Source organism: Gossypium hirsutum, chromosome A13 (genome assembly GCF_007990345.1).
Source record: "Gossypium hirsutum isolate 1008001.06 chromosome A13, Gossypium_hirsutum_v2.1, whole genome shotgun sequence".
Lineage (NCBI taxonomy): Eukaryota > Viridiplantae > Streptophyta > Magnoliopsida > Malvales > Malvaceae > Gossypium > Gossypium hirsutum.
Window position 1 is genome coordinate 37971473 of NC_053436.1, and position 13671 is coordinate 37985143.

The 13671-nt window shown below is 33.9% G+C and overlaps 1 non-coding gene across 1 annotated transcript; it reads left to right on the plus strand.

The window, feature by feature from the left end:
* The first annotated feature begins 12370 nt into the window (after positions 1-12370).
* On the plus strand, positions 12371-12477 carry LOC121213332 (small nucleolar RNA R71). The gene has a single exon (XR_005908715.1). It is a non-coding gene; the product is annotated as a small nucleolar RNA R71 (small nucleolar RNA).
* The last annotated feature ends 1194 nt before the right edge of the window (positions 12478-13671 follow it).

Here is a 13671-nt window from a genome sequence, read left to right on the forward strand (position 1 = left end):
AGCAATTCTTATTACGAAGTCTTATAGATTTAACCTCTACTCAGATTATCGGTGAGACCTTTAGCTCAGACGAAATCTCCACACGAAGTTATCGGGTCTTACCTGGAAAAAATCTCCAGACGTAGTCATCGGGTCTTACCCGGACATAATCTCCACACGTAGTCATCGGGTCTTACCCGGAATATATTTCCAAGTTTCATGTACATTTAATCACATGTTACAACATTCACATCGACTGTCATATTTGTAATTCATTTGCCTCATCAAATATCTAATAATACACACCTTTCACATTTGGTCGTTCGGCCACAATATACGCACATCGCCTACATATTTCACACTAGCCATTCGGCTTTACCACATATACATACCTCATACATATTTCGCACTAGCCATTCGGCTTTACCACATATACATATCTCATACATATTTCACATTAGCCATTCGGCTTTACCACATATATGCATGTTCATATTCACCACATTGGCCATTCGGCCTTATCACACATATGCATGCTCACATTCATCACATAGGCCATTCGGCCTTATCACATATATGCATGTTCATATTCACCACATTGGCCATTCGGCCTTATCACACATATGCATGCTCACATTCATCACGTTGGCCATTCGGCCTTATCACATATATGCATGTTCACATTCATCATATTGGCCATTCGGCCTTATCTCATATATACACATTCACATTCATCACATAAAATCCTAAATCAAAATATAAATTTTCATGTATTCACATCACAATTATCCTAATATACTTCACATACCACATAAACTATCATGTTTACACTTTGTCTTGGCCGAATCTACATCAATCATTTTCCAATGAATAATTCAATTTCACGCCATACTATCATTTCATATTCGAATACTCATAAACTTACAATTTCACAAATTTTAATATCAAAGATCCATCTAACACTCATATCTCGTTTTACAATATCACGATTTAGAATTCACGTATGGGTTTAATCAATAGCTTATGAGCAACTAAAACAAGTTTTATATTTGATTTCATTTGAAACTACACTCATTAAGGAGTCTAAGCATATAAATCTTATCTTATAACCATTTTTGTACAAATTATAATGATTTTCTAAAAACAGAACAGGGGATTTCGGAGTCATTCTGACACTGTCCCACACAACTTTAAATATCTCTTTATAGGAAATTTCTTTGCTTCCAAGGTCTCTTTTATAAGAAACTAGACTAACTAAGATTTGATTACATATTTTATTCAGCCTATAATTCCACACCAACAATTTATAGTGACTTTCTAAAATCACGTTACTGCTGCTGTCCAAAGCAAATTATTACAATTTGCTCTTAAATTTCCAATTCCAAACACTTATGAACTTACCATTTGAGTTTAAGGCATATCATGGCCACATCATATCTTATTAAATCAACTCATTATGTCCTATTATGATTGAATTTACTCAACGTTTAATCGCTTAAAACTTACCTCGGATGTTGTCGAACGATTTCGGCGGCTATTCTATCACTTTTTCCTTTCCTTTATCCAACTTTGGTCCTCTAAGCTCTTGAGCTAATTCAAACAAATTTAACTTATTAAAGTCTCATTATGCTAGCTTATGGCCGAATGTGACAAGGAGTTTGATAGGTCATATGGCCACCTTTAGTTCAAATACAAAATGGTCATGCGCATTTTTAATCACATTAAGCAATTTAATACCATTAATCTAACATTTCCTCATGCGCACCTTTATGACCGAATACACATATCATTAACCCAAAATCAAATAACTAAGCACTTTAACAAATTCTTTTTAACTATACACACATTCGGCAATGACAAAGACAATTTAGCAAACCTTTAAACTTTTACTTATCACCTCATGCCGAACCATCAAAATGAACTAATTATAATCACATAGGTACTACCAAAGCCGAAACCTATGCATACTATTATTCCTTATGCCCAAACCAAAGACCACTTTCGGCACTTTCATCCACCACTCTACCAAGCATGTAATATTCAAACACAACCAAACTCACATTCGGCCCTAGCTCATAACAAGGTAGCCGATTCTTTTCCCTTAGTATCTAATGCTCACCTATGGTTTTTTTTTCTAGTTCAAACACTCATCTATCATCATTCACCTAACTTAACATGAAACAACAAAACTCACCATTTCTCATCCAAATAACATGAGCAACAACCATTTCTCGAACATTTTCTCATGATCGATTGCTCATGTTACCAACAAGATTCAAAATTTGAACATGGCTAACTAAGGGGCTTAGTAACTAGTTTAATACATTCAACAATTTCAAAAGCTACCATGAATTACATACCTTATTCAAGACTAGAAGGAGTGGCCGAATATTTTACTTCCCTTTCCCCCTTCTTCTCGGCATTTTCGGCCAAGGATGTTAGAAGATGAACATTTTTTTTCTTTGTTTTCTTCCTTCAATTCACGGCAATGGAGGGGGGGACATGGATGAGACAACTTTGTTTTCATCACCCCTCTCTTCATTACTTTATTACTAACCTTTTATTTTATTCTTTCTAACATAACACACTAACACAACATGTTTACAACATGTTTCACCCCATAGCATGGCCGGCCACTAGCTCTAATTTTGGGTAATTTGACATGCAAACCCATCATTTTCATAACATGCATTAATAGGCCACTTTACATTTGCCTAGCACATTTCTAAATTTTCTCACATAAGTCCTATTTAATAAAATTCACTTACAATTAACAAAATTCAAACATGAAATTTTCACACATGCATATATACATATAATAAGCATCAACTATGACGGTTAATTATTTTTATGACTCGGTTTAGTGGTCCCCGAAACCACTTTCCGACTAGGGTCAATTTAGGGGTGTCACAACTCTTCCCCCCTTTAGGGATTTTGGTCCCCGAAAATTTCTACCGATGCATAGTTTAGGATAACGTCCTCTTATTGAATTATATTCATATAAACATTAGCTCATCGATAGCAATTGTAATTCATTATTGATTTCGCATCGATAAAAAAATCATTTTCTTCTCTTAAAACAAATACATAAACATTTCTACAAGTATGCACATATATCTCATTTTCTTGATTTCATAAGCAATAATCACTCAATTTAATTCACAAATGCATTTCAAATACATATTAAGCACATATTAACATGTATAATTCACATCATCAACCCACATATTTGTAACCTACATTTTCATTCATGTATAAGCTGTAACCTGACCGAAAGTACACATATACTCAAACATCCCAATAAATATCCTTTATAACTCCATCATATCTCACTATTCAACTTAACCTATTTCCAACAGAAAATCAACTTCCACATACCTGAACATTGAATTCATTTAGCACATTCAATCACCGTTAACGATACCCGTATACAATCGATTTGGCATAAAGTCTCATATAGTATACCAGCATGGGACTTATTTTAGCACATAACCCATATATCCAAAATTATCAGCATTCATCAAAAATTCTTACAGACTTTCAAATGTCGAACTTAATCGAAATAATTTCTTGAATATGATTAACAAAAAAAAATAGGGGTCATTTAGCAATAGCACATATGACTTCATATACCAAGCATTCCATAGACTAAATCCGTAACACATTTATAACATGAATTCATTTCTTAACAACATATCCACCATCTTTTTGCTTTCATTTGATTTTCTCATACCTTCCATACATACCTGTATCACTTATTCTGATCTTACTTAATTTATCATCTTAAATATACTCGTTGAATCATTCGAAATCATTACGGATACTCATTAAGCACATATAGCTCTTACAATGCCATATGCTAGATATGGTCTTACATATTCTCACATATCGAGCCGATGCCATGTCCCAGACATGGTCTTACACACTATCTCAAATCAATGCCTTCGTCCCAGACGAGGTCTTACATGAATTCCACTTCACACACTTAGTGCCCACTGACCGATCTCGTACTCATAGTGCTCGGTTAAAGGAATTCGCACACACACAGTGCCTCTAATCATTCACACACATGTGGTCTTATTCATTCGTTATTACACATTCAAATGACTTAACCAAGTCTATAAACATCATGTATGTACACTTTTAAACATATCATCTCATTTAAATTTGAATTCATATAGTAATGAACACTTAAACTTTGCTCAAATTACCGGCACGAAGCCTACTAGGCACGAAGGCCCGAATACATGTCACCAGCATGATTGCTCTTCGGGACCTAGCCCGGATATAACACCAGCACGAATACTCTTCAGGGTTTAGCACGGATATATCACTAGCACGAATGCTCTTCGGAACTTTGTCTGGATACATCACTAGCACGAATGCTCTTCGGGACTTAGTCCGGATACATCACTAGCACGAATGCTCTTCGGGACTTAGCCTGGATACATCGCTAGCACGAATGCTCTTCGGGACTTAGTCCGGATACATCACTAGCACGAATGCTCTTCGGGACTTAGCCCGGATACATCACTAGCACGAATGCTCTTCAGGACTTAGTCCGGATACATCACTAGCACGAATGCTCTTCGGGACTTAGTCCGGATATATCACTCTCAATTCTCATGTACATATACACATATAGCAATACACATTAGTATATCATTTACATTACTTGAATACAAACACAACATGCTTATCGACCATTCAACTTCCAGTTCCATAGCCACATACAAAAATCACATTTATAGTCATAACACTCTTTCAAAATTGCATCACTTATACCCTTATAATTCAATCCAAATCGAAATTCAAATACGAGTACATGATACGTACCTGATCAACTTAATAATTTAGGCATATCTAAGTGAAGTTATATCATAAATTCTCATAGTCAGAAGCTTGCTACAGCTCGGTCGGGATCAAAATTCATTGCAATACAACAAACACATTTTAATAGTCAAAAATCATCACACTATCATTTTATCACTTTATCGACTAAACCGTAGCTCTGATACCAATAAAATGTAACACCCCTATCCCGTAACCGTCGCTGGAATAGGTAAGGGGCATTACCGGACTTGTAACTCATATCAGAACAGTAAAATTTTGAACTTTTTCATGGAATAAAGATCATTCATTTAAATAAGTACTAAGCAAAGCCAGGGATAAAATTCAAACTTCTCTAAGTAAACATTCAAAAGATGCCATTTTCGCATGGCTTATATACATTAACCAAAAATATTCTTCCGCCACTAGTCTATTCTATACATGCCATAAAATAATTCTAAACATAACAGTAACAAGCAGTGGATAGTGATAGTGTGACTAGTTGCTGACGATCCCCGAGCCTGTAGCTTCACAATGAGATCTATAAAACAGAGAAAACAAAGTAAACGGAGTAAGCATTACAATGCTTAGTAAGTTTTAAGCAGTGTCAACAGATAACAATCAAATTATAACATAGTTGTTCGTATTTTTATTTCACTCTTCCTTTGGGCATACCATCCCTTTACCGAATATGCACATCTCATCATATACAATAGGCAGATAAACTTTCACATAAAAGTGAGCGCATGTGACATAGATATATTGTATGATTTCACATAACCTCTCACACTGATCCGATGTCACATAATCATGGGAATAGTCTCATAGATTGCTCTCGTATGCATCACATAACTACCTTATGATTTAGTTCAAATCAAGCTCACATATAAACTTGGAGTACATACCTGTTTAACCTTTCGCATTGAATATATTTATAAGCAATTCTTATTACGAAGTCTTATAGCTTTAACCTCTACTCGGATTATCGGCGAGACCTTTAGCTCAGACGGAATCTCCACACGAAGTTATCGGGTCTTACCCGGACAAAATCTCCACACGTAGTCATCGGGTCTTACCCGGACATAATCTCCACACGTAGTCATCGGGTCTTACCCGGAATATATTTCCAAGTTTCATGTACATTTAATCACATGTTACAACATTCACATCGACTGTCATACTTGTAATTCATTTGCCTCATCAAATATCTAATAATACACACCTTTCACATTTGGTCGTTCGGCCACAATATACGCACATCGCCTACATATTTCACACTAGCCATTCGGCTTTACCACATATACATACCTCATACATATTTCGCACTAGCCATTCGGCTTTACCACATATACATATCTCATACATATTTCACATTAGCCATTCGGCTTTACCACATATATGCATGTTCATATTCACCACATTGGCCATTCGGCCTTATCACACATATGCATGTTCACATTCATCACATTGGCCATTCGGCCTTATCACATATATGCATGTTCACATTCATCACATTGGCCATTCGGCCTTATCTCATATATACACATTCACATTCATCACATAAAATCCTAAATCAAAATATAAATTTTCATGTATTCACATCACAATTATCCTAATATACTTCACATACCACATATACTATCATGTTTACACTTTGTCTTGGCCGAATCTACATCAATCATTTTCCAATGAATAATTCAATTTCACGCCATACTATCATTTCATATTCGAAAACTCATAAACTTACAATTTCACAAATTTTAATATCAAAGATCCGTCTAACACTCATATCTCGTTTTACAATATCACGATTTAGAATTCACGTATGGGTTTAATCAATAGGTTATGAGCAACTAAAACAAGTTTTATCCATGTTTACAACAAAATCACATATTCACTACGAGCTGTTTTCCTGAGCAATAGTCACTAAATTATTTATAACTGGAGCTACAAAACTCCAAATCACTTGCCGTTAATTTTCCCTGTATATAGACTCGTATATCTTCCATCCATAAAATTTCCAGAATTTTAGGTTTGGCCAATCAATACCAGATTTTTCTTAAAGTTTCCCCTGTTTCACTGTTTGACTAATCTGACAATTCTTCACTACGAATAAAATTTTTCATTGTACCGAATTCATAATGTGTTCTATTTGATTTCATTTGAAACTACACTCATTAATGAGTCTAAGCATATAAATCTTATCTTATAACCATTTTTGTACAAATTATAATGATTTTCCAAATACAGAACAGGGGATTTCTGAGTCATTCTAACACTGTCCCACACAACTTTAAATATCTCTTTATAGGAAATTTCTTTGCTTCCAAGGTCTCTTTTATAAGAAACTAGACTAACTAAGATTTGATTACATATTTTATTCAGCCTATAATTCCACACCAACAATTTATAGTGATTTTCTAAAATCACGTTACTGCTGCTGTCCAAAGCAAATTATTACAATTTGCTCTTAAATTTCCAAGTCCAAACACTAATAAACTTACCATTTGAGTTTAAGACATATCATGGCCACATCATATCTTATTAAATCAACTCATTATGTCCTATTATGATTGAATTTACTCAATGTTTAATCGCTTAAAACTTACCTCAGATGTTGTCGAACGATTTCGGCGGCTATTCGATCACTTTTTCCTTTCCTTTATCCAACTTTGGTCCTCTAAGCTCTTGAGCTAATTCAAACAAATTTAACTTATTAAAGTCTCATTATGCTAGCTTATGGCCGAATGTGACAAGGAGTTTGATAGGTCATATGGCCACCTTTAGTTCAAATACAAAATGGTCATGCGCATTTTTAATCACATTAAGCAATTTAATACCATTAATCTAACATTTCCTCATGCGCACCTTTATGACCGAATACACATATCATTAACCCAACATCAAATAACTAAGCACTTTAACAAATTCTATTTAACTATACACACATTTGGCAATGACAAAGACAATTTAGCAAACCTTTAAACTTTTACTTATCACCTCATGCCGAACCATCAAAATGAACTAATTATAATCACATAGGTACTACCAAAGCCGAAACCTATGCATACTATTATTCCTTATGCCCAAACCAAAGACCACATTCGGCACTTTCATCCACCACTCTACCAAGCATGTAATATTCAAACACAACCAAACTCACATTCGGCCCTAGCTCATAACAAGGTAGCCGATTCTTTTCCCTTAGTATCTAATGCTCACCTATGATTTTTTTTTCTAGTTCAAACACTCATCTATCATCATTCACCTAACTTAACATGAAACAACAAAACTCACCATTTCTCATCCAAATAACATGAGCAACAACCATTTCTTGAACATTTTCTCATGATCGATTGCTCATGTTACCAACAAGATTCAAAATTTGAACATGGCTAACTAAGGGGCTTAGTAACTAGTTTAATACATTCAACAATTTCAAAAGCTACCATGAATTACATACCTTATTCAAGACTAGAAGGAGTGGCCGAATATTTTACTTCCCTTTCCCCCTTCTTCTTGGCATTTTCGGCCAAGGATGTTAGAAGATGAACATTTTTTTTTCTTTGTTTTCTTCCTTCAATTCACGGCAATGGAGGGGGGACATGGATGAGACAACTTTGTTTTCATCACCCCTCTCTTCATTACTTTATTACTAACCTCTTATTTTATTCTTTCTAACATAACACACTAACACAACATGTTTACAACATGTTTCACCCCATAGCATGGCCGGCCACTAGCTCTAATTTTGGGTAATTTGACATGCAAACCCATCATTTTCATAACATGCATTAATAGGCCACTTTACATTTGCCTAGCACATTTCTAAATTTTCTCACATAAGTCCTATTTAATAAAATTCACTTACAATTTACAAAATTCAAACATGAAATTTTCACACATGCATATATACATATAATAAGCATCAACTATGATGGTTAATTATTTTTATGACTCGGTTTAGTGGTCCCCGAAACCACTTTCGGACTAGGGTCAATTTAGGGGTGTCACATAATACATCCATTCGAATATATGTATACATAAATAAAAGCATATAAGCATATTCGGATAAAGCATTATATCAAGTAGTATTACGGTTTAATAAATGACTAACATACAAGAGAAGCAAAATGTTACACCGAGCTCAAGTACATTACATCATTTTAACTTAAACCATTTTCGGACACAGATAACAACTTCTGCACAAACTCATAATAAAACCAATTGAAATCTTATTACATAATTTAACAAGCAATCACCCATGCAACTTAGTACAATATAACATGACCGAACATGATATTTATGCTTATATATAGTGCGCACTTATCCTAAAATTTCAAGGCCACGCTTAACATTTGAATTCATAACAAAACAAATTGACTAAAACAATCATGGAACATTTTTCCTTACTTAATACATTGCTTAGCCGAATCATATTATTTAAAACCACATTCACGTCAAAAATTTCCATCACCGAATTATCAAAACTAAACTCATTAAACATTACAACTAAGAACTTATTAGATCAAGACTAAGCATAATAAGCAAAATTCACATATATATATTTTATCTTAGTATGAAACACATCTAGATCAACCAAACATACTTATGGTCGATTCTTTCATACCTCATCCTAAGTCATTAACTAACTTCAATGCACCACAAAACACATATCACAAATGTTATTCATCCATAGCATAAAATACCATAGCCAAAATAAAATCAAACCATAAGCAAACATAATCGAAATCAAACATGGAAATTAAGCCATTTTTGCATGGCTCAAATTATACTGAACTGAAATCTTACATTTCAAAAGATAATCCAGCCTATACATGCCATAGGTTTGATAGTTCACTTATGAAGGTACCAAAAATAGTGGATAGTGTGATAGACTTTGCTGACGATCCCTGAGCTCGTATTTTGCATCCAAAATCTATAAAACAGAAGCAAATATACACACAGTAAGCTATCTTAGCTTAGTAAGTCATAAGAAAATAAATAACTCAATAATATAGTCAACACATATTAACTAAATGAATTACATTAACATTACCATGCTTGACCTCAAACCTACAAATTCCATAATTAATACATTTTCATAGACAATTACCCGCCTAGGCCGAATACTTACATAGTAATTTTATCATATTATTAATCAACTTCCAAACCAAATAGTCATACTAAACCATACATACTTTTACTCACATACGCAAGCTCAAGAATCATAGTATAACATCACATATATTTATATTACCTATATGGCCGAATATACCAAATCATATATGCACATATTTAAGAAACATTACAAGGATACACAAGTTATTCATTCACAGGCCGAATACACATACCACATACGCATATATTCTTCATTTGCATCGTACATGATTTACGACCAATATTCAAAGTACTTACTTACCTTATCTCAAGTAGGTATCAAGTTAATTCATACCTGGCCACTTAGCTCGTTTTACACATTTGAACACAACTTATCTTTGCCTGATGAACCATACGAAATTGGATAGGACACTCAGATAATCAAACATATCATACAATGCCAATGTCCCAGACGTGGTTTTACATGTAGCCACATATCGATGCTATTGTCCCAGACAGGGTCTTACTCACACACATGTATCGGAGTCGCATATCGATGCCATGGTCTTACTCGCACACATATATCAGAATCCTATGTCATGACATATGTATCCTAACTATTCCTAAGGTTCATACGGGGCTTTCGGACGTCGTAAGTCGGTCGAAACGAATGCATGAACATGGTTTCCAAGCTTATACACATTCGACAATAGCATATATAAATTCATATATTTCATTTTAGCATATATACTTTGCATATAATTAAATTAAGTATGTCTATTTGTTTATAAATTTACCTCGAACAATGTAAAAACAGAACGGGACAACTAGTCGAGAACTTTCTTTTTGCCCCGATCCAAATCTGATTTCTTTGGTTCTTGATCTAAACAAATTCAAATTAAGCTCATTCAAACATATTTTCATTCAATTTAGTCCAAAAACACATGAATGGACAAATTACCATTTACCCCTAATATTTACACTTTTTACAATTTAGTCCCTATTGCACAAAACACAAAATATGCAAAATTTCACTATACCCATGTTCGGCTGAATCTTACCCATATTCATACAAGTCCAATATTTCATTTATTTCACATTTTAGTCCCTCAAATTATTATTTTTGCAATTTAGTCCTAATTATTCAAAATCATCAAAAACTCCAATACAAAACATGTTAATATAAAACATATCTTTCATATTTCATCATCAAACAACAAAAATTACAAGCTCTCAACAACGGCATAACTCAAAATATTCACCAAAATAAAAATTCAAGCATGGGTTTACTAGTACTCGAAGCAACGATCTCAAAAACGTAAAAATTATCAAAAACCTACTAAGAACGAACCTTGAACTAAGCTTGGAAGATGGCCGAACTAGGTTTTCTTTTTCTTTTCTTCTTATTTATTTTTTGGTTTTGGCGATGATAATATAAAGACATGTTATAAGCTTTTTCTGTTTTATTATACTTATAATAACATTTTAATTAATTACTATTAAACCCTTTATAATTAAATAACTAAAACACATAATACAAGGGTACAATCAGCCATTACCTATTCAAATGGTCTATTTACCACTTTTTGGCTTCAATTTAAAAAAGGCAATAGCAATTTGGCCCTTTATACAAATAACCATTAAATTATCATTTTCGTGATTAAGTCCTTCTATTTAATTGGGCACCTAAACGACAAAATTAAATTACGAAAATTTCATAGATATAAATTCACACAAAATAAACACAAAAATAACTTTTAAATATTTTTCTGACTTGGATTTGTGGTCCCGAAACCACTGTTCTGACTAGGGTCTAAATCAGGCTGTTACATCATTCTTCGCCATGTATGTCTTTAACAAATTTTCTAAGCCATTGGATGGTTCAGCTTGGGTTGGTTTCTGAACTTGTTGGGGAAAACTAGGTGGTTAGGTCGCTCTAGATTGGGCTTAAGTGTTACTGGTTCCAGCCACTTGGTTACTCCGGGATAAATTCAGGAGGTTTCGCGATGATGGGTTATAAAAATTGGATTGCATTCCTTGCCTTCCTCAACTTTGGTTCTGGTTACACATGTAATATACGGAGTCTGGGTTCGATGGACATTCTTTGAACAAATTCTCTTTCCTACAATAGATACAGGCTATACTTTCAAATTGATTTGGTAGCTGTGCTGCAAAACTTTTAGGCCCATTAGTAGTAAGATTTTTTAACATTGAGGATATTGATGATACCTGAGATTCGAGTGAAGTAAGAGCGTCTACTTCATGTATTCTAGCAACTCATCTTCCTGACACTGTTTGATTGGTTTGCTATTGATAATTGTTGTTGCCAATCCTCTCAATGATTTCATAAGCCTCATTATAAGACTTAGAAAGGAGAGCACCATTAGCAGAACCGTCCACTACCATCCTTGTGTGAGCATTAAGACCATTATAAAATGTTTCAAGTTGGATGCAGTGTGGGATACTGTGATGACGACACTTCTGTAATAATTCTTTATGCCTTTCCCATGCTTCATACAAGAACTCATCATCCATTTGTTGGAAAGCAATGATCTCATTCCTCAACTTAGCATTCTTGCTAGGCGAGAAATACTTTATAAGGAATCTTTCCGCTAACTCTTGCCATGTGGAAATTGAATTTGGTGGTAATGAGTTCAATCAGGCTTGAGCTCTATCCTTTAATGAATACAGGAACAACTTCAATCGTAATGCATCTTCGGGTACTCTGACTAACTTGAAAGAATCGATCACCTCCATAAACAGTCTTAAGTGTAGGTGAGGATCTTCAGTAGGCATTCCACTGAATTGGCCCATTGTCTAAAGCATCTGGAACATGACTAGCTTCATCTTGAACTGTTGTGCCTCAATTTCGGGTCTTCTAATACCCGAATTAAGATCATTAAACATTGGCACGACATACTATCTTAAAGCTCTATCTCTATCATCAGCAATAAGGATAGGATTTTGAGCAGTGTTTGCTCCATTTCCTTGATTTGGATTTTCAAAGTTCATTTCTTCGGTCATTCTCTGACTTGCTTATCTTCTTCACTGTCAAAAAGTTCGTTCAATCTCAAGGTCTACAAGGAGTAAATTGATGATTCGATCAATACTCATAAACACCTGAAATAATCACAGAAAAACTAATTAAGTTAAAATTTAAACAAAAATTAAACCAAAATGCAAAACTAACAAATTCACAAATAATGACTTTTTAAAACAGTCCCCGACAACGGCGCCAAAAACTTAGAACAATGGAAATGTGCAAGTGTACACAATCGCAACAAGCAATAAATTGACAAGTAAATGTCGAGTTATCGCACCCACAGGGACTGTGAAATGAATTATTTTGAATGCTATTTAAAACACTTTGGTGAAAAAAAATATTTTGTTTGAAGAAGGTGATTAGAAACTAAGATTTTAAACTAAATAAATAAATCTCAAATGCATGATTTCAAAATACGAGTTTAATCAAAATGACATAATTCTATTAGATTAATTACATTTCTTAACTTAGAATTATTAAACTCATGTTTATATTTTTACGAATAAATCCACGGAAACTCGGTAATTTGCTAACTTACGAACATACTCACCTACCAAAATCCATTCATCTCTTGGACATATCTCTATGTCAATTCAATCGATTAAACAAATTTTAATAGGCAAATATGTTATAGCACATACATACTTATTAAATTGAAATAATCTCTTAAACATATCCCTATGTCAATTCAAACAATTAACTCAATTTAATAAGCACAC